Source organism: Akebia trifoliata, chromosome 8 (assembly GCF_017979445.1).
Source record: "Akebia trifoliata isolate Shusen 1 chromosome 8, ASM1797944v1, whole genome shotgun sequence".
Classification (NCBI taxonomy): domain Eukaryota; kingdom Viridiplantae; phylum Streptophyta; class Magnoliopsida; order Ranunculales; family Lardizabalaceae; genus Akebia; species Akebia trifoliata.
Window position 1 is genome coordinate 3,654,490 of NC_141382.1, and position 23,153 is coordinate 3,677,642.

Here is a 23,153-nt window from a genome sequence, read left to right on the forward strand (position 1 = left end):
ATTTTTTTTTTAAATATTATTTTTAATTTCATCCAGCAATTTTTAGACAACGGGTTACCAAACATTTCAACATCTTAACAGCATAATTAAACAGCATGTTATCAAATAATATATTCAATTCAGCAAGTTGCTTCAGCAACAGCAACAACAACTTTCTCTCAGCTTCAGCAATTTAATTCAGCATCAGCAACTTTACATACAGCTTTTCCAAACAGAGCATTGGTAAACACAAAGCCGTGTTCTCCACCACAAACTACATACTAATAACAAACTCCTATATTCTAGGACACTAACAACTGACTCTATATCTTAAATAAATTAAATAAACTTAGCAAATAAGACCCACATGACTCAACAAGGTCTGCCTGGCAAGCCAAATAAGGCGACTGGACAAGTCATCTTGGCATCTCAGAGACCAAAGCCTTTTTGCAGATCAGTAGATCAGAAAGAAGAAGAAGAAGAAGAATGGGTATTGGTTCATTGCATCTTGTCTAGTTTGTGAACAATGCAGAGTTGGGTGAGTAATCGGACAGCCTTTTGTAAAAACATGCACCAAGGACAACATTGTATCAAGAATACTGGCTTTTACAGCCATGTTAAAAGCAAGATTAGTAGTGCTGTAACCTCCATCGACAACAAGATTAAGCCCGCTCACATACTTAGACTCGTCGCTGCCCAAATAGATGGCCGCCTCCGCCACATCCTCAGCCTTCAGCACCGTCCCTTTCAAGTTCGCTGATTGACAAACTTACTCTTCCACCTCGGTTTCCTCCATCCCTAATACACCCATTAACATTGGGGAAGCAACTCCGTAAGGAGATATGCAATTAACTCTAATACCATATTGACCTAACTCCACACACAAGTTCTTCATCAAACCCACCACGGCATGCTTTGACGCGGAGTAAGCATGCGATGTTTCACCAGCGATTACAGAAGCAACACTCGATGTGAAGATGATGCTTCCCTTCTTTGCTGGGATCATAACTCTTGAAGCATGCTTGGCACCCAAGAATGCACCATAGACATTAACATTAAAGACTCTCTTGAAGTCTTCATTATCTGCTTTTTTTATGGGGAAATCAGTGCTGCCAGTGATACCAGCGTTATTGAACATGATGTCGAGCTTTCCATACTTAGCTACAGCAGTGTTTACAGCATTTTCGACGTCGGAATCTTGGGTAATATCGCAATGGGTGAAAGAGACGGTTTCATTTAACCCAAGATCTTTACCAATTGAGTGACCAAGGTCGTCTTGGATGTCGGCAATGACAACCTTGGCACCGTAGTGAGCGAACAACCTCACGGTGCTCTCTCCAATGCCACTAGCCCCACCAGTTATGAGTGCCACCTTACCTTCTAACCTGCAAAATTAGATGATTTTAATTTAATTTGTATGTTTAATTATAGATAAAATGGGAAGCTTGAGAAAGCTGAAACTACCTTTTGGCTATGGGAGCTAGCAAGGAACCACCTTTCATCTTGGCTAGATCTGGAAAATTGTGAGAACTGTCGAACTTATTGAATGTGAGGTTGGTATCTTATAAAGATGTTACAAGACTACCCAATTATTTTGATAAGGGGCATTTGAGTAATTTTGATACGTACATGCCGGCGTTCAATTATCTACGGTAATTTTGTGCGGCAAAATAGAATTGCTTGACTTAAATCTGACCTACCATGAGTACAACAGAACTGAGTTGTTATTTACTTGGTTATTTAAAATATATATATATATATATATTAGGTTTCGTGGACTGTCGAACAAGATCTACATGAAAAATGGGCTACAGAGGATCCGCTCCCGTGTACGGGCCATACCAAAATACAAAATATTCTTCCATATTTAACATACAAAATAATGATATCAAATAGATCAAGAATTTTCTGATTTCATAGCTATGGAGAAAGGTTGATTGGTTATGCTATAACCCCCATCAACAATGAGGTTGAGACCAGTCACATACTTTGACTCATCACTAGCCAAATAAATTGATGCCTCGGCCAATTCCTCCGCTTTCATCACCGTTCCTCTAGATTTAGCAAACCAATTGTATGACTCCTTTACCTTGCTCACTTCTCTCACCTTCAAATTTGTAGCATTCTTCCACAATGGGGTGGTAACTCCATAAGGGGATATACAATTTACTCTAATTCCACATTGTCCAAGCTCAACACATAAGTTCTTTGTCAAACCCACCACTGCATGTTTTGATGCAGTGTATGCATGGGATGTCAAGCCAGCAGTGACTGAAGCAAGACTCGATGTGAAGAGTATGTTTCCTTTCTTTGCTGGTATCATAACTCTCGCAGCGTGCTTGGCACCCAAGAAGGCACCATATACATTGACGTCGAACACTTTTTTGATCTCTTTGTTATCGATGTCTAATATATTTGATTCAAAGTTCCCACTTATACCAGCATTGTTGAACATGATATCAAGCTTTCCATACTTCCAAATTGTAGCGTCCACAACATTTTGAACATCTACATCTTTTGTAACATCACAATGCATGAACGATATATTGTCATCCAAGCCGATATCCTTGCAGACGGAGAGGCCTAGATCATCTTGGACATCGGCTATGACGACTTTAGCACCGTGATGGATAAAAGACCTCACACTGCTCTCACCAATCCCACTATCACCACCTGTTATTATTGCTACCTTACCTTCTAACCTGCACAAGTAATCAATATATTTAAAATTTCCTAACTAACACCATAAATTTATTCAAAAATTTAAAATTCTTATTGGATGAATAAATTGTGGTCCTTCATTCAATTCTACTCGAAGTGTCATGTCATGTATCTTAAATAATAGGACTTGAAGAAGGATTTGGACTAGGAACATATTGCATGATGGACAAGTTCTTGTACCAAATATAATGTGTATCTGTAGCATGTGGCACAGTCTTGACGTCCCACCCATTAATGTTTGGCAATCAGTTCATTTCGGTTGTTTAGACTCTTAGACTTGCATTTATTATTATTATTATTATTTTAGTGTAAGTGATCAGTTATGAAAAAATTCAAAACTTTAACATTCACTGAAATAATATTAATGTTTGATTTATTTTATGTTTGGGTTCGGAAAGAACGTTCATAATCTTTTCAATAATATTACAACTAGACCATTTAATCATATTACACGTTAGGATAATAGTTTTAAAACTTGAAAACCCGATTTGACTTGAATATCCATTAAGTTGATTCAACTCAAAAACACTCGAAAATGACTAGGATGAATCAATAAAAATGTATTGATTTTATAAATATTTAAAAATGAAAAACTTAAATTAATTTTTTTTTAATGTTGGGAGTGTCCGGTCCCTTATGACCAAAGAGCAGGGGCAAAGCAACTTGAGTCTTAGAGCACAATATCTCACACAAATCCCTCGGGTACACGCAATACCCCACAAACTACATATACCAATTAAGCCCGGATAAGTCACTGCAGGTGGTTGAAAGTATTAAAAAAAATTAGTTCTCTACGTCTCTACAAATGTATTATGTACAATTAAATAAATTGATCAAGATTTTGATGCAACTTTAAGCATTTTTAGGCTGACTTGATTGTGTTAACAAGTTGGTTTCATCGACTTTCGCAATATAAAATTTGACAAGAAAATTCAATGGGTTAAAGCTCACAAATTTTAGAAACCTAATTTTGATGGCCTATGGCCGGCATTGAAAATTTTGATGTTCCCCAATTCGACACCCTAGAGCTATGAAATTTCTCTCATCCTCCATTAATTAGATGGTTTTGATCCATTGAAAAAATAAATTTGACAATGAAAAATTGGACGTCTTGGTCCGTTGAATTTTATGAAATTTGACAGCCTTGGGCCATTAAATATAGGTTTTGTTCACGTTGTGTTTAGGGGCTGAGTCACTTGAAAATTCAATCTAGTCAAGTGTTGACTCCATAGGACAAGCTTTAGAACTATGAGTGTATTTTGGAGACTCCCACAGACCCCACATTTCTAACAGTCCATATGCATTGAAAGGTTCCAAACGTGGGTTCTCGAGTAATTTTTGAAAATTTGGAATGCCCTTTAATATACGTGGGTCAATAGGATTGTGGGGTCCAAAAATGGAGACTTAAAAACGCAATCTGAAACTATGAATAAAATTAAGGATTTTTCTAAAGGACTCTTTTGTTTGGTGAAAGAAAAAAAACATAATATTTGTACCATTATTGGAAAAGACTAATTCCAAAATTTTCTATTTTAAATCCGTTATAAAAATATACTCCACTTGATTAAGATGGTTGAGCCATTTAACTATCCTAGAACCACTCCTTATGGAGGATAACTGTCTTGCACAACCCACCAGCCCTTGTAAGCCCAATAAGATCAAATGTAATCAGGACAGACTTATCCCGAAAACACTGCCTTAAGTTGTGAGATATATCAACTGGAGATATTAAGTGAGCAACCTTCATCTTTACCTTTTATGTAGATTATCTGCAAAGATGGGTAAACTAGTTTAATTGGTTATTTTAATTAAAAAATGTCCCTGTTTATCCAGAAATTCAAGAACAATAAACAAATGAACCCCAAAGAAAATAGAAAATTTGCTAATATTTACACTAATATCATACTTTTTCCTTGAACCCAAACTTCTTTGACTCAATTTTTTTAATTTGTCTTATTAATTATTATGTTGGTCTCAAATTATAAAAAAAAACATAAATCGATGATGAAACCAAAAACTATCAAATGAGTTTGATGATGGTCAAACCCTTGTTCAATTTGGTTGGATTAATTTTATTTATTATTTACTATTTTTTAACTGATTTGATAGGAACTTAGCTATTGAATCTCTGTTATTGCTCAATGAACTCTAACCTGGGAGTTTAGATTTCCATGATCTTTTGCAGTCATGAAATCTTTAATTCGTTATAACCATGATTGAAATCTTATGCAAAGACCAAGTGGGTGCATATAGAATGCCCCTGTACCTATATATAGGGAACGGATCAAGGGACATGAAAAACTTCAATGAGAGATAAACACCAATTCTCCAAGGTAACAAGAATTCTACATTTTCCTGGTTTTATGTTTTATTGGTTTCAAATAGAACTCAAAATAAAATTTTATTGATTTTAATCATATAAATACATTAATGACTTTCACAATGTTTCATTGCAGGTCTTGCTCCTTTGCTTTACCTTAGGTACTCTTAGTTATACATCAAGCAATGCTTTGGTATTCTTTAATCTTTTGCTAATATTTGTGTACTTAACCAACGTAATATTCTCAAAATAAAATTTTATTGATTTTAATCATATAAATACATTAATGACTTTCACAATGTTTCATTGCAGGTCTTGCTCCTTTGCTTTACCTTAGGTACTCTTAGTTATTCATCAAGCAATGCTTTGGTATTCTTTAATCTTTTGCTAATATTTGTGTACTTAACCAACGTAATATTCTCAAGTCAACTTATCTCTGTATCATAAGTTCCGTGGTGAATGAATATCTAGATTCATGCCTTTCATTTGAGCATATTTTTTGCAACAAATAACCGTACAATAGTATTAAGTGAGATGTATGTAAGCTGTCATCTCTGTTTATTGTTAGATCTGTAAAAAATTGCAGTTAGATAATGTGTTCTCTTTTGTTGTGATTTTGTTGCTCTAGGTTCCAACAATGGCGTTTATTAGTAATGTGTTCTCTTTTATTGGAATTTTCGATTTTAGATCCAATTGAGAATTGTGTCATTCCTTGTGCAGGGTGATGCGGCATTAGTGCGTATGATTGCTCTCTATCTGTTCTTCCAAAGGTTGAACATGACCGACCACTTCTTGAGGTAAGTACCCTCTTTCACCTAGCTCAAGCTGGCCAACATCTTGTTTGTGTTGCTGATGAGCCACTCTGTTCCACCTTCTTTACTACTAGTTTTGTAATCATCAACATAACATATATATTCTAAATCTCCTTTTTCAGGTTAGACTTCTTTGTTGTTTTAAGACCATCAAATATGGGCTTTTTTCACGTAGTGTATGCCAATCCACAAGCAGAAAATCCAAATTCCATCCGCTCCTAACATAAATTTTGGAGGTGTATTTAATGCACCTTAACGTGTACCGGGCACAAATTAACAGCACCCTAATAACAATATATTCTTAAATTGTTAGTACACACAAACACTTTCAGTAGTTTAGTATATCATAAATCTATTAAGGAGGTATATGTTCTGAAATACACAATACCTTCAGAATAACCGACTCATATGCAGGATCAAAACCAATGATGTTGCCTTCCTTGGCAAAGCTATCTCCACTGGAATCTACAAGACAAACCTGTAAAGAAGAGCACACAAATCTGATTCTAGTTCACTCATAAGAAGACCAATACATTGAACAAGATTGATAGCAAGATAGGATAGTCTGTCACCCCATATCGATTTTGAGAAAAAAGAAGAGAATGGAAACATAAAATGAACCTTGTGCTGTTTTGTTTTACCCAAATTAAGCTGAAAGTTTGAAAATAATAACATGCTAGCCAATAATTCTCTTGTACAATTAGAAAAATAATGTACTAATGTGCTGAGTGTCTACATGCATTCCAAACAGAAAGTTCTTGTTACATAGAAAGCAACAAAGTTGGAATGAGTGGAGAGATATTTTCTTACTGTTGGCAAAACTAGTGAGTTGGATCTGTCTTGGAATATTGGTGGAAGCTTATATATCCCTAAAGGTGCAGCGCGCAGTCTGTGCACAATGACATAAATATCAAATCCTCACTTACTGAAACTTCAATTCCTCCAGTTCCGATAATTAATGAAGCACATGCACAACAATTAAGTAGAAGTCCTTAAATTAACTTCTAACTTGTGAGAGACCCAAACCAACATGTTAAGAACATGTAAAGGATGTTTTAAATATTGCTTTCCCTCTTTTTTCAATGAATGTAGCAAGAAACAAGCCCAAGCCCAGGATGACTTGTTATATAATATTATAATTAGTTACTTCCATATTTTTTAGTATACATCCAAAATCGATCTGAATACTGGTGTCTTTTCTGTGCAGATCAAAGAATTAAATTCTTATGTTGCTCTCAAAAAGCAGTAAGTATCAACTATCCATAGAAGATACCATTTTATTTTTTTGTATATTGCACCTAGGCAAGCCATCACATCTTTCTGTTGGGTTGATGAACCTCGTTGATAATTAGGAAACCAATTTTTCGACCTGGGTAAAGTAAAATCTGTGCTTGTTATTTACTCTATTACCTAAATCTCTCATTATTGGTTTGTTTTTTCAAAATTTAAAGGCCTTTTTGTTAGAAAATACATAGAGACTGGAAAATGGCTGTAATGACGAACAGAGTATGATGGCAGGTGGCAAGGGCCACCTTTCTTTGTTGCGGAAAGAAACGTGCGATGGCTTGAATCAGTCTAATCATCAACTTACAAATGGGTACTTTATCATATCTGGTTTTCTCTGATAAGTTTCCTATTGGATCAGTCATGGAGGATCACCATTGATCTGATCTGAACCCGATCTGTTAGCAACCCCGAGTACAATACATTGCCATATAGATCTTTAATTTTTCTGTTAATACCATAGTTAACTATTTCAGTTAATTCAAACCCTCATAACTTCTCTTTAAGTCTTTCACTAGATTTTAGTTCATATTTTTGTGGATTGCAAAACAGATATTCAAGCAGTCTTGAAAACAAGCGAGGTGATCTCCTTGACGGGCCTAGTGGTGGAGAGGGATTTGCGGAAGATAATGTTTTACTGGCTTCATGTAAGCATATGATCTTCTGATTAGGTGCTTTTTCAATTTTTATTTATTTTTTGATTCTTTGTCTACCATGGTGAGTGAAATTGCTAATATATGTGTAATCAAATACTTTTCTACCCATCTTAGTCTAGAAGTAGATGAACTTAAAATTTGTGAGGAGATAGGATGTTTGATAGAATAATATAAGGGAAGGAGAAGTAGAAGAGAAAAGATAGTCCAGGAGAATCTAGACCTTTGATCCCCTCACTCTTAGTTCATTCCAGCCAACTTAATAATTAAATTACATATTTACCCACTAAGTCATGTCTGGACCCACTTCCCTTGCTAGAATTGCCCTGAAATTTAGTTTATTACTGTCAAACTGTGCTTATTTGACAAATGAGTTGTAGCTTGGACATAATAAAAACTCTTCTTTTGTAGCTTATACCAGTATCACTCACAGTAACCAAGTTTGGATATTACAATTGTTCAGCAGTGTTCAATTCAATTTGATTTGGATAAATCCTTGACAGTTTCAGAAAAATTGGGAAAATTATGGGGATTGTAAGTGATTTTTTTTTTGTTTCTTCCCAAATTTCTTGAGATATTTATGTTCTATTATGCTTGGTCATGGTAAAGTTTTGTAGTTTTATAGCATTAGTTTATATAGTTTATAGAGATTATGAGTTAAGGACCAAAGCAAACACTCAAAACAGTTGCAGAAGACAAAAATAGGGACACTCCTATTTAAGGCATATTTTTGAACGTTAGTCTACTAATTTGGCATTGAAGGCTTTGTTCTTATGCAGTCTAGTCTTCAGATTCCCCTTCCTTGGTTTTTACACACAACTAATTATGAGTCAGTGCAGCAACTTAAAGCATAATTAGTGTTTATCAAAAGATAAGCTTAGTAATTAAACGAGGAACACTGAAGCTGTCAAAATACTAAAGATGGAAACTTCACTAATACCAGGGGTTACATTCATTTCACTTTTGGGGTGAGTTGTTGAGATTTGAGAAATTGTCTTGGTTTTTTAGGGAGTATTACAGCTTCTTAATATTAGCAAAAGTATTCTTCTCTGGGTCCATTTTTTGTAGTTTTGAAATTGAGATAATTCTCTGAGTGCATGACCCTTTAGCTTTTCTCCTTTAGGATGGAGAATCAGGATGGACTAGTTTACATAGAGCTCTTCATTTTGGACATCTAGCTGTGGCGAGCATTCTTCTTCAATCTGGTGCTTCACTTGCATTGGAGGACTCCAAAAATCGAACCCCTGTTGATCTCTTCTGTGGGCCTGTGTTGCAGGTTGTTGGAAATGAGCGTAATTCAGGTTTGTTATCACAATGTGACTATATGTTTAACTTCTGAGGTTCATTTTGTTCTTGTGGTTTCCATAGATGGGTTAGTTGATATCATGAGTGATCACTTATGTTTTCAGTTTCTTTGGAGGTCTGCAGTTGGGGAAGTGGTGCAAACTATCAACTCGGTACTGGGAATGCGCACATACAGAAGTTACCATGCAAAGTTGATGCGCTTCAAGGTTCTTATATTAGGGTGGTTTCTGCTGCAAAGTTATTTGTTAGTTTAATTATTGTCAGTTATTTGTAGCTTCGACAGAATTTTCGATCTTAACAAAGAGGTTTAGATGTATATTAATTTTGGATTATTTAATTTAATTTGGAGCTTGTTTTATAATTTTTCTTTTGTTTTTTCTTTTTCTGATTTTTTTAAATATTATTTCATTCATTGTGATTGGTGAATTAGAGGACCGTGCTATTGTTTGTTAAACCTCCAAATTTGATGGTCATACTCTGTGGATTTTTTTTTATTTTTTTTAAAGTCCATTCTCCAATAATTTGATAGTCCAGGGCCGTCAAAAAAAAAAAAAAATCTACAAGAGAATATTTGACGAGAGGGTCCGTCAAATTTCTCAAAATTTGATGGGCTAAGACCGTCAAATATGGGCCTTTTTCACATAGTGAATGGGTGGAAAGAGTATACAAAAAAAGGATGGGATGGGGTGGTAGGTTTGTAGGGATTAGGGTTACCTAATTCAATATTGAGGTACTGAACCACAAACCAGTTTGCATTACAATTCACTCTAGGTTTGTGAAAATTAACAAATCAAACGAATTTCAATATTTTGTCATAATTTCTTTTCACCCCTCCGCATAGTGATAGCTTGAGATATACTCATAAAATTTTAAATTGATAGCATACTCTTTTGACCTTGGTCTTTATTAATAAATTGATGAAAAAGTGAAAAAAATACATTCAGCTTCAATCGGTGAATAAAATAAAATCTTGAGCTTTTCTCCAAAAATCTACTATCTTCAATTACTCTTTTACCCTACCCGTCACTTCAACCTTTAAATTCGCTCATCTTTGTCTGCACCTACGAACCAGGTTCATTCTCAAGTGGCAAACCACGAATTAAATTCAAACTAAGCGAACCCAATAATTAGGTAACATAGGTAGTGATTGGAGGAATTTTATGGAGGTGCAAAGAGTAAGTTGTTGCATAAGGTCTAAATGGTCGTTGAATAAGGAATTTTATGGAGGTGCAAAGACGTTTTATAGAAATATAACATTTATATGAAAAGAAATGGTTTATTGACCGCAGACTTTGTTAAAAAAAAAAAGGATAACCTGATTAGCACCTTCTAAATCCAGCTTTTAAAAAGCGGCCTAGTATTATTTTTTAAGACGAATTTGACCAGAAACGAAGATTTTTGCCTTTTTGCGTTCTATAAATTTTAAAGGTACTCTTGGCACCCCAACTTTTACTTATTACACCACAAATTCTTAAATTACTTGTGGCACCTCTTAATTAAAAATTAAAACAAACCATTCAAATATTATAAAAATTTGATTCAAGTTATTACGTTAACCTTACAGAGCATTATAACACACTCAAACAAATTCAACAATTGTTTATCATTAGGATTAGGATCAGATAAATTCCTTAATCTAAAGAATAGAAATCTATGAGAGAGAGATTCTGTTGGCACCCCAACTTTTACTTGCTCTCAACCCTTGAGATATTTTTTTAATAGGGTGTAATAAGTAAACGTTGGGGGTGCCAATAGCACTTCTAAAAAATTGAGCAATTCTAATCTGATTAAAAAAATTACTCAAATACACTCAACTAACGTGAAATGTGCACATAACCATAGATTTTCCTCGAGATACATAAGGAAAATCTATGGTTTTATGTACATTCCAAGTCAGTTGCATATTCGTTTTTTATATTTATTTTAGTATTATTTAAAAAAATTACATATGAAAAATGGACCAAAAAAATTACCTGAAAATGCAGGTTTTTCAGACATTTGATTATCGTATGCGATTTCAAATTCAATTTTACATCCTGGAAAATGTCTGAAAACATAGATTTTTTATTTCAAGGTCAAGGCAACTGTGACACGATGGCATTCCCAATTTGTGGGTTGAATTCCGAATGAAATAGTTAATCAAATGTCTGAAAACATAGATTTTTCAGATAAATTATACATATATATATCATCTGTAATTCTTTGAAAATGATGGTAACTTTTTAAGTAGTTATTGACACCCCAACTTTTACTTATTAGACCCCTATTAAAATAAAAAAAATAAGTAAATGGTTGAGATTTCCATTTATTATATTGAGTATTTAATATTTTGTATGGGTCAGGATTGGTAGACTCTTAAAAAATTAACTCATATGTTCACACATACTCCTGACGGTTTATATGTGAGATCCATTGATTGAGATAAAGACGTATCCCGAGAATGTACCATGAATCTCTAAGATTAATTTCAACTATGGAATCTCACATATGTACAGTTGAGATTGTGTGTGAACATATGAGTTCACTTTCTTGAGTCCATGGATTCCGACCCTTTTATATGAGCTTATTCCTAATTGTAAACAACTTTTGAAGTGATTTCAATGTGTTATAATGGTCTATAAAGTTGAAGTAATAACTTGAGCAAATTTTTGTAATGTTTGAAGGGTGTGTTTTAATTATGGTGTAACAAATAATTTAATAAATTGGGGTGTAATAAGTAAAAGTTGGAGTGCCAATAAAAACTCTATTTTTTTTGTTAGATTTCTTTTTTGCGTTATAATTTTATATCAACTCTTGAAATTATTTGAATGGGTTTTATAATCTTTTTTTAGTTGAGATAATAATTTGATTTTTTATTTTTCTCAAAATTATTAATAACTAAATAAATTAATAAAGTTTTTTATTTGACTCCCTACATTTTTAGATCAAACACTTTGTAAAGTTGTTAAAAGGGTATTTCAGATATTTTTCTTTAAAAAAATCTTCCAAAGATCCTTAATAGACTAATATTTTATTAAATGAGATTTAATGGTCCGTATTCTTTACTATGGGACCATTCGCTACATATTCTTAACAAAAAGTCCTTCAGAGTCATTAAATGGTCCGTAATCTTTACCAGGGCATTATTCATTACATATTTTTAATAAAAAGTCCTTTAGAGTCATTCTTCATATATATATATATATATGTGTGTGTGTGTGTGTGTGTGTGTGTGTGTTAGAAGTTTCGGATTGAGCTGATTTTTTTTAGGATGGTTTCTATGATGAGAAGATCATTTAAAAAAATAAATGAAAATCAGCCCAATCTAAAACTTCTAATCCCATCAAAAGTGATTTAAAATGTGGACCTTCGATTTTTTACCAATAATTTGTAAATCACTTTTAATGAATTTAAAAGTTTTAGATTAGACAGATTTTTGTGAGGATGATCTTCTTGTCATAGAGATCATCTTTACAAAAAATAAGTTAAATCCGAAACTTCTAACCCATATTTTGAAAAACCATTGCTTTTACATATGCTTTTACTTATATGCCATGATCTGCCTCCCATATATATATATATATATATATGGAAGTTTGGGGTTGAGCTGATTTTTTGTGAGGATGATCTATGATGAGAAGATCATCTTTACAAAAAATTAGCCCAATTTAAAACTTTTAAATCCATTAAAAGTCGTTTACAAATTATTGGTAAAAAATTAATGGTCCACATTCTAAATCACTTTTGATGAGGTCAGAAATTTCAGATTGGATTGACTTGTTTTTATGATGATCTTCTCATCATAAAGATCACCGTCACAAAAAATCAGCTAAATTCAAAACTTCTAACCCATAGTTCGAAAAATTATTGTTATTACATTGTTTTTACTTATGTTGATAGCTATTGCAACATTGCATAAACTAGAAATACATCAAATGAATGTTAAAACATTTTTTTTAAATGGTAATTTAAATGAGAAAATTTATATGGAACAACCAGAAGGTTTTACTGTCAAAGAACAAGAAAGAAAAGTATGTAAACTTATGAAATCACTTTATGAATTGAAACAAGCACCTAAAAAATGACATGAAAAATTTGATAATGTAATGTTGTCGAATGATTTTAAAATTAATGAATGTGATAAATATGTTTACCTTAAGAACATTGAAGATACTTATATCATTGTTTGCCTTTTAATTGATGATATGTTAATTTTAAGAATTATTAAAAATATCATCAAGTCAACAAAGAAAATATTGACCAATAAGTTTGAAATGAAAGACTTTGGCATTGTAGATGTTATAATAGAAATAAAAATTAGTAAAACAATAGAAGGACTTGTATTATCTCAATCACATTATATTGAAAAAATGCCTAAATTTTTTAATTAATTTGATTGTAATCCTGTTAAAACACCAATAGAAATTAATTTTCATTTGAAGTAAAATGCTGGTGACAGTATCTTTCAATTAGAGTACTCTCGAATAATTTGCAGTTTAATGTATCTCATAAATTGCACAAGGTCAGACATTGCTTACTCAATTAGTAAACTTAGTAGACATACACGTAATCCAGGATTAGATCACTGGAAGACATTAGTTAAGGTTTTAAGATACTTAAAATTTACTTTGAACTATGGATTGCACTATACTAGGTATCTAGCGGTACTTGAAGGATATTGTGATGTCAATTGGATATCAGATTCTGAATAATAAAAATTCACAAATGGATATTGTAGACACCTCAATTTGAACGGGCCACTACTCGAAAGGGCACAAAAATATTGATTTTCCAAATAAATGGGCCAACGGGCCTTAAGGGCCCAAGTCATTGAAAAGTGACATTTTGACCAAATCGAGGCCTCTAAGACCTCTCAATGGTTTATGAGGCCCACCAAAAGAACTCGGCCTATCTTACACTTTCCCAATATTCACTGCACCATTCCCAAAATCGAAAATAATGAATTCTCAATAAAATTTATCGACGGGACTTAAAAAGTCCGATTTGCCAACACGTGGCATCTTTGATCAAATCGATGATTTTAAAAATCACAAAAAAAAAAATAAATAAAATTAAAAAACGAGACTTGGGACGCCTACCACACCTATCCCTTCACCGCTTCGCCTCCGAATCCGCAAAAACCTTAGCCCACCTAAGGCCCACAAGCCCTCAACACTTTCCTAAATCAATTTTTCACCTTACCCCTAACCTAAAATCAATCCCACATCACCTAAAATCTAAAACCAACTTATACCCTCAAAACCCATCCCAAAATAACCCCCAACCAATTCCTAAAACCCAAAAACCATTTCATAACCCAAACCCAAAATACTCAAAAGCCCCTAAGCCTAAATCCATATCCAATTCATATCCAACCCACAACCCTAACCCACAAACCACTACCCACATTAACCAATTACTCTTTTATCATCAAAAGATGACACATGTCATCACCCCATCTCACCTCCCTCACCCAACTACTTACCCCATTAATTTTCTTTAAACCTCATCTACTTACACATCAACCCATCACCTTTTCTCTCAAATCAAAGACATCTACCCACACCCCTAACCTATACCTCCCCATAATCTACTCTCATCATTCCCTACAAAACCCACATCTACAACCTAAACCTACACCCATGCTCTCAAGTCAAACACTCAACCTCTCCCATCAACCCATCTCAACCCTTCATCTCCACCCATTTTGATACATGGCATCATCTCCATCACCCTCCCAAAATATCATCAACCACCCTCTTAAATCCTCCATTCTCTTAAATCAAACACCACTTAATCACAACCACCAATTAATTACCCCCTCACACAATCTCATCTTCTCAATCACTCTCATCAATTCTCTTCCATCTAACACTCAACCCAAATGGGTTGAAAAATCCAACCCATTTAACCTCCCTTCCTTAAATACCCTCCTATCTCTCCCAAATTACACCCACTACTCTCTCAAACTCATAATCATTCTATCCTTTTTCTCCACTTCACCCCATTATACCCCTAAAATAACTCCTCAACATCTATAAATACTCTCATCCTCTTCCCAAAAAAGCCCCCAACTTTCACTACAAAAATTCTCTCCAACTCTCTCTACTAACAATTATCATCATTCTCACTAAGAAAAATCTTACCAATTCTCTCTCACTAATCCTCCCCAAGTCTCATACAAAAAAAAACACATACTACACTCATCTCTCTCATCATCTCATCTCTACTCCTTCAACCATACAAGAGTTGTATTTTCTTAAAATACTAAGGACTTAAGAAGACTCAAAGAAGAAGAAGAAAAGAAGAAAGAAGATACAAGGTGGGTGCAACAAAAATAACCCCCTTCTCTTCTACACACTCTCCTCCTCCCTCTTCCATCATCCCCCTCCTCTTCAGTTTGTTCAAATGGATTTGTGATGAATGAACCTCAAGGCAAATGATCCATTAGGATCATCTCTTTCAATGAGATGATCCTATGATCGAGCCGAAAGTAAATCTCTACTTAGGGTACAAATACTCACACGTGGCACTTTATTTTTTACTTTTTTAAAAAAATCAAAATAACCGAGTTGAGTTGAGGTTACCACTATTTAGTGGGGAGAAAAGGGTACCTAACACCTTCCCTTTTCTCCAACCGAGCCGCTTACCCCGAATCTCAAGGTTCGATTAGTTTTTATTCACCGAGAGTCACTAAATGCCAAAAATGTCATATTTTCAAAAAATGCACATCGGGTGACCATTCACACCCACTTACAATATGAATGGTGGCGACTCCTAACCTTAGTAGATGTGGGTATCGTAATGACGAAATCACGTGTCTACATATATATTTTCACATTTAGAAGTGCAACTGTTTCTTGAAAATCTTCTAAGTAGATGTGTATAATCCGATCCACCATGAAATCGGAATTTATAGTTTTAGATAAAACAATAGAAGAAATTAAGTGGCTTCAACATTTTTTAGAAGATATTCCATTATAGCCAAAACCTGTGCCCATCATCTTTGTACATTGTGATAATCAAACATCGATAACAAGGGCACAAAATAATATATATAATGACAAGTCTCGACATATTCGTCATAGACACAATATTATTAAATAGTTGCTCTCAAATGGAATTATTTCCATTGATTATATAAAGTCTAAGGACAACTTCTCGGATCCGCTTACCAAAGATTTAACAAGGAGTAATTATACTGCACATCGAGGGAAATGAGATTAAAGCCTACACAAAATGACCATCACAATGGCAACCCAACGTAGTTGATTGAAGATCTCAAGATCTAGGTTCAATGGGACAACTAATTGTATGTGACTCACCAGTAGCATTGAGGAGAAAAACCATTCTACCTACTCCTATGATGTAACGATGTTGCCTATAAGAATTTTTAGGATAAACTTTACTTTTAATGATGCCTATAACTTGATTCTCAAGTGAGGTACAATATGGTACTCTTAATAGGAATCACCTATGTGAGTGTGAAGTTGGAAAATTACAACTAATAAAAAAACAACAAATAGGTCTACCTGGCAAGCCAAATGAGGTGACTGGACAAGTCATCTTGGCATCTCAGAGATCAAAGCCTTTTTGCAGATCAATAGATCAGAAAAAAAAAAAAACAAGAAGAATGGGTATTGGTTTATTGCATCTTGTCTAGTTTGTGAACTATGCAGAGTTGGGTGAGTAATCAGACAACCTTTTGTAAAAACATGCACCAAGGACAACATTGTATCAAGAAGTACAAGCTTTTACAGCCATGTTAAAAGCAGGATTAGTAGTGCTGTAACCTCCATCGACGACAAGATTAAGCCCACTCACATACTTAGACTCCTCGCTGCTCAAATAGATGGCCGCCTTCGCCACATCCTCAGCTTTCAGCACCGTCCCTTTCAAGTTCGCCGATTGATAAACTAACTCTTCCACCTTAGTTTCCTCCCTCCCTAATACATCCATTAACATTGGGGAAGCAACTCCATAAGGAGATATGCAATTAACTCTAATCCCATATTGACCTAACTCTGTTGGGAATTAAAGAGAAGATTGGAGAGAATAATTTTTGGATGGAAGAGGTTTTTTATTATTGAACTCAACTTGATCTTTTTTGGTTGATCCAAAATGGTGGGAGAACATCTCTATTTATAGGACTCTATAGACAATTCTAGATACACCATTAAATGACTTAGATTATTCTAGATACTTCCTATATACCAATTAATAAATGAGTGTTCTAGAAAATACAAGAGTATTTCTAGAGACTCTAGTAAATAAATGAAAATTCTAGAAAGTCTAACAATTACAAGAAAATTCTAGAAACTCTAGAGACAAACTATAATAAATCAAGTTTATTATTTCAACAAACTCCACACACAAATTCTTCATCAAACCCACCACAGCATGCTTTGACGCGGAGTAAGCATGCGATGTTTCACCAGCGATTACAGAAGCAACACTCGATGTGAAGATGATGCTTCCCTTCTTTGTTGGGATCATAACTCTTGAAGCATGCTTGGCACCCAAGAATGCACCATAGACATTAACATTAAAGACTCTCTTGAAGTCTTCATTATCAGCATTTTTTATGCTGAAATCAGTGCTGCCAGTGATACCAGCGTTATTGAACATGATATATCAAGCTTCCATACTTAGCTACAGCAGTGTTTACAGCATTTTCGACGTCGGAATCTTGGGTAACATCGCAATGGGTGAAAGAGACGGTTTCATTTAATCCAATATCTTTACAAATTGAGTGACCAAGGTCGTCTTGGATGTTGGCAATGACAACCTTGGCACCATGGCGAGCAAACAACCTCACGGTGCTCTCTCCGATCCCACTAGCCCCACCAGTTATGAGTGCCACCTTACCTTCTATCCTGCAAAATTTGATGATTTTAATTTAATTTATATGTTGAATTATAGATAAAATGGGAAGCTTGAGAAAGCTGAAACTACCTTTGGGCTATGGGAGCTAGCAAGGAACCACCTTTCATCTTGGCTAGATCTGGAAAATTGTGAGAACTGTTGAGCTTATTGAATGTGAGGTTGGTATCTTAAAGATGTTACAAGACTACCCAATTATTTTGATAAGGGGCATTTCAGTAATTTTGATATGTATATGTCGGAGTTCAATTATTAAGGGTAATTTTGTGCGGCAAACCATTTAGTGCAATTTCTTAGGAATTTGGGTGATCCATACAAATAATTAGTATTGTGTACCCAAACACTCATAAAATTGATTTCTGAAAATCATTTTTTCACCATACCAAGCAGGGCCAAATTAAAAATGCATATTTAAAAAAAAAAAAAAAACTTAAGAAAAAAATTTATTCATCCTGACAAGGAAATATTCACCCCTCTCTCTTAGGAATATGAATTTTCTTTGGTCCGGAAATATCCTAATGTTATTTTCTCACCGGTTCCCCACCACCCCAAGTAAAAAAAACCAACTATTATTGCAATCAAATGCTAGCAAACATGTCTACCAGGAAATACAAATTCTCAAAAATTAATTTTCTACAAAAACTACTTTCAAGAGAACACAAGAGACTTGATAATTTAGCTAGCTAGCTAAGAAGATCCCTAAATCAAATGAGTTATTCCACCTTTCTAAGCGACAAAGTTGTTACATAAACAATAAAGATAAACTGATGCTCTGTTCGTCTAATTAGTCTGAATTCTATATTCTATATGGTTTTGTGTGCACTTCAACACTTTCCTTTATTTATATATGGATGGAGATGGTTAATAGTAGTAGGGATGGCAATTTAATACGAATCATGACAGCAATAAAAAAGGACGTGAAATTAGTGAGTTTGGATCAAACTTAATTGGGTTTAGGATGTAATAATGTCAATCTGTCTAACACGATTATTAAATAAGTCGGATTTGGATTAGTAACATTAACTCACTTAACCCAATTTGACAAGTTTAGTTATTTTGTCATTAATGAGTCATTTTAAATTATGAAACATATGAGGTATCTCAAATATCAATAATTATTTAAAGATTTTTTAAGTTACTCATTTTTTTTTTTTTTTTTAAGTTTTTCATTATACATTTTTTCAAACACTTGACCTCAGTAAAAAATATTTTTTTTTTATTTTTTATTTTATTTTATTTTAAATCTGACCTATACCATGAGTACAACAGAACTGAGTTGTTATTTACTTGGTTATTTAAAAAATATATATATATATAAGGTTTCGTGGACTGTGGAACAAGAACTACATGAAAAATGGGCTACAGAGGATCCGCTCCCGTGTACGGGCCATACCAAAATACAAAATATTCTTCCATATTTAACATGCAAAATAATGATATCAAATAGATCAAGAATTTTCTGATTTCATAGCTATGGAGAAAGGTTAGTAGGTTGTGCTATAACCCCCATCAACAATGAGGTTGAGACCAGTCACATACTTTGACTCATCACTAGCCAAATAAATCGATGCCTCGGCCAATTCCTCGGCTTTCATCACTGTTCCTCTAGATTTAGCAAACCAATTGTATGACTCCTTTACCTTGCTCGCTTCTCTCACCTTCAAATTTGTAGCATTCTTTCGCAATGGGGTGGTAACTCCATAAGGGGATATACAATTTACTCTAATTCCACATTGTCCAAGCTCAACACATAAGTTCTTTGTCAAACCCACCACTGCATGTTTTGATGCAGTGTATGCATGGGATGTCAAGCCAGCAGTGACCGAAGCAAGACTCGATGTGAAGAGTATGTTTCCTTTCTTTACTGGTATCATAACTCTCGCAGCGTGCTTGGCACCCAAGAAGGCACCATATACATTGACGTCGAACACTTTTTTGAACTCTTTGTTATCGATGTCTAATATATTTGATTCAAAGTTCCCACTTATACCAGCATTGTTGAACATGATATCAAGCTTTCCATACTTCCAAATTGTAGCGTCAACAACATTTTGAACATCTGCATCTTTTGTAACATCACAATGCATGAACGATATAATGTCATCCGAGCCGATATCCTTGCAGACGGAGAGGCCTAGATCATCTTGGACATCGGCTATGACGACTTTAGCACCGTGACGGATGAAAGACCTCACACTGCTCTCACCAATCCCACTAGCACCACCTGTTATTATTGCTACCTTACCTTCTAACCTGCACAAGTAATCAATATATTTAAAATTTCCCAACTAACACTAAATTTATTCAAAATTTTAAATTCTTATTGGATTGACAAATTGTGATCCTTCATTCAATTCCACTTGAAGTGTCATGTCATGAACATATTGCATGAATGGACTAGTTCTTGTACCAAATATAATGTATATCTGTAGCATGTGGAACACTCTTGACGTCCCACCCATTAATGTTTGGCAATCAGTTCATTTCGGTTGTTTAGAATCTTAGAATTGCATTTATTATTATTTTAGTGTAAGTGATCAGTTATGAAAAAATTCAAAACTTTGACATTCAATGAAATAATATTAATGTTTGATTTATTTTATGTTTGGGTTTGGAAAGAATGCTCATAATCTTGTCAATAATATTACAACTAGACCATTTAATTATATTACACATTAGGATCATAGTTTTAAAACCTGAAAACCCGATTTGACTTGAATATCCATTAAGTTGATTTAACTCAAAAACTCGCAAAGGACTAGGATGAATAAATAAAAATGTATTGATTTTATAAATATTTAAAAATAAAAAAGTTAAATTTTTTTTTTAATGTCAGGGGTGTCTGGTCCCGTAGGACCAACGAGCAGGGGCAAAGAGCTGAAGGCTTAGAGCCCAATATCTCACACAAATCCCTTGGGTTCATGCAGTACCCCACAAATCACATATGTCAAGTAAGCCACCATACAAATCACATATACCAAGTAAGCTCGGATAAGTGGCCGTGGGTGGTCGATAGTATTATAAAAAAAAAAAATTAGTTCTCTACAACTCTACAAATGTATTATATACAATTAAATAATCTGGTCAAGATTTTGACGCAACTTTAAGCTTTTTCAGGCTGACTTGATCGTATTAATTGGTTGAATTGACAAGTTGGTTTCGTCAACTTTCACAACATGAAAACTGAAAATTTTGACAAGAAAATTTGATAGGGTCAAAGCTCACAATTTTTAGAAACTGAATTTTGACGACCCATGGCCATTGAAAATTTTGATGTTCCCCAATTCGACAGTTTAGAGCCATCAAATTTCTCCCATCCTCCATTAATTTGATGGTTTCAATCCATTGAAAAACTAAAATTGACAATGAAAAATTCGACGTCTTGATCCGTCAAATTTTATGAAATTTGACGGCCTTGGGACGTCAAATATAGGCTTTGTTCTCGTTGTAGTTAGGGGCTGAGTCACTTGGAAATTCAATCTAGTCAAGTGTTGACTCCAAAGGACAAGCTTTAGAACTATGAGTGTATTTTGGAGACTCCCAGTGACCCCACATTTCTATTAGTCTATATGTATTGAAGGGCTCCAAATGTGGGTTCTCGAGTAATTTTTGAAAATTCAGAATGCCCTTTAATACACGTGGACCAATACGATCATGGGGTACCCAAAATGGGGACTTAAAATGCAATCTAAAGGACACTTTTGTTTGGTGAATGAAAAAAAACCATAATATTTGTACCGTTAAAGTTATCATTAAAGGGCTATCCCATGAAAATCAGATCAACTTTCCCAAAAATCTTAACGGAAAAGACTAATTCCAAAATTTTCTATTTTAAATCCGCTATAAAAATATACTTCATTTGATTAAGATGGTTGAGCCATTTAACTATTCTAGAACCACTCCTTATATATGGAAGATAAATGTCTTGCACAACTCAACAGCCCTTGTAAGCCCAATAAGATCAAATATAATCAGGACAGAGTTTTCCTGCACCCAATCACTACCTTAAGTTGTGAGATATATCATATGTGTACCTTTTTGCAATTGGAGATATTAAGCAAGCAGCCTTCATCTTTACCTTTTATGTAGATTATCTGCGAAGATGGGTAAACTAGTTTAATTAGTTCTTTTAATTAAAAAATATCCCTATTTATCCAGAAATTCAAGAACAAGAAACAAAATGAACCCCAAAGAAAATAGAAAATTTGCTAATATTTACACTAATAATATCATACTTTTCCCTTGAACCCAGACTTCTTTACCTATCTATATATATATATCATACTCTCCAATGTAATAGGTTGAAATTTAACTCACCAGAAATGCTGTTGGCAATGAGATGGAGGAAGATGGAATGAAAGAAGAGAAGTGTGGAAGAATAAATAGATGGATGATTTAGATATAATCCACCCCCGCCTGCGGTGCCTCCTTTGACTCAATTATTTTAATTTGTCTTATTAATTATTATGTGGGTCTGAAATTATAAAAAAACATTAATCGATAATGAAACCAAAAACTATCAAATGAGCCTGATGATGGTCAAACCCTTGTTCAATTTGGTTGGATTAATTTATGTTTTTTTGAATATTTTTTCAACTGATTTGATAGGAACTTAGCTGTTGAATCGCTGTAATTGTATAATGAACTCTAAATTAGGAGTTGAGATTTCCATTATCTTTTGCAGTCTACTTTGTAACATTTAAAGGGTATTGCTTCTTATACCATGAAATCTTTAATTCGTTATAATCATTATTGAAATCTTATGCAAATAAGAAGAAAAATGAATCTGTTACGGTGGTGACAGTGGGTACAAAGAGTATATTAAAAAAAAAAAACGGTTGGGTTTGGGACTTGGCGTGGTAGACTGGCAGATGTGTCAAGATTGGAGGAATTTTATGGAGGTGCAAAGACTAAGTGGGTGCATATAGAATGCCCCTATACATTTTCTTATTCATTTTCATAGAAATATAGCATTTATATATATATATATATAAATGGTTTATTGACCGCAGACTTGATTTATATATATATATATATATATATATATATATATATATATATATATATATATAATTGGTTTATTGACCGCAGACTTGATTTAAAAATCCGGGTGAACCACCTTCTGAAATCGGTTTTTAAAACACAGCCAAGTTTTTTTTTTAAGACAATTTGCGGCAGAAAGGAACGAATATTTGACTTGTTTTGTGTTGTACAAAT

At 34.0% G+C, this 23,153-nt stretch overlaps 1 long non-coding RNA gene and 4 pseudogenes across 3 annotated transcripts; 1 reads left to right on the forward strand and 4 right to left on the reverse strand.

Moving 5' to 3' along the window:
* Window positions 1–253: 253 nt before the first annotated feature.
* LOC147395533 (secoisolariciresinol dehydrogenase-like) lies at window positions 254–1,481 on the reverse strand (annotated as a pseudogene).
* Window positions 1,482–1,876: 395 nt separating this feature from the next.
* LOC147395534 (secoisolariciresinol dehydrogenase pseudogene) lies at window positions 1,877–4,447 on the reverse strand (annotated as a pseudogene).
* A 2,502-nt stretch (window positions 4,448–6,949) lies between these two features.
* On the forward strand, window positions 6,950–9,443 carry LOC147395535 (uncharacterized). 2 transcript variants are annotated; one of them, XR_015180682.1, is made up of 3 exons: window positions 6,950–7,077; window positions 8,893–9,070; window positions 9,179–9,443. It is a non-coding gene; the product is annotated as an uncharacterized LOC147395535 (long non-coding RNA). The 2 variants fall into 2 exon arrangements; XR_015180683.1 differs by lacking the exons at window positions 8,893–9,070; window positions 9,179–9,443 and adding exons at window positions 7,351–7,429; window positions 7,669–7,764.
* A 7,347-nt stretch (window positions 9,444–16,790) lies between these two features.
* Window positions 16,791–18,062, reverse strand: LOC147395536 (secoisolariciresinol dehydrogenase-like; annotated as a pseudogene). Its single transcript, XR_015180716.1, has 3 exons — window positions 18,009–18,062; window positions 17,415–17,929; window positions 16,791–17,075 (listed from the first exon to the last, which is right to left on the reverse strand). The product of XR_015180716.1 is annotated as a secoisolariciresinol dehydrogenase-like (transcript).
* A 1,253-nt stretch (window positions 18,063–19,315) lies between these two features.
* Window positions 19,316–20,293, reverse strand: LOC147395537 (secoisolariciresinol dehydrogenase pseudogene; annotated as a pseudogene).
* Between the last annotated feature and the right edge of the window lie 2,860 nt (window positions 20,294–23,153).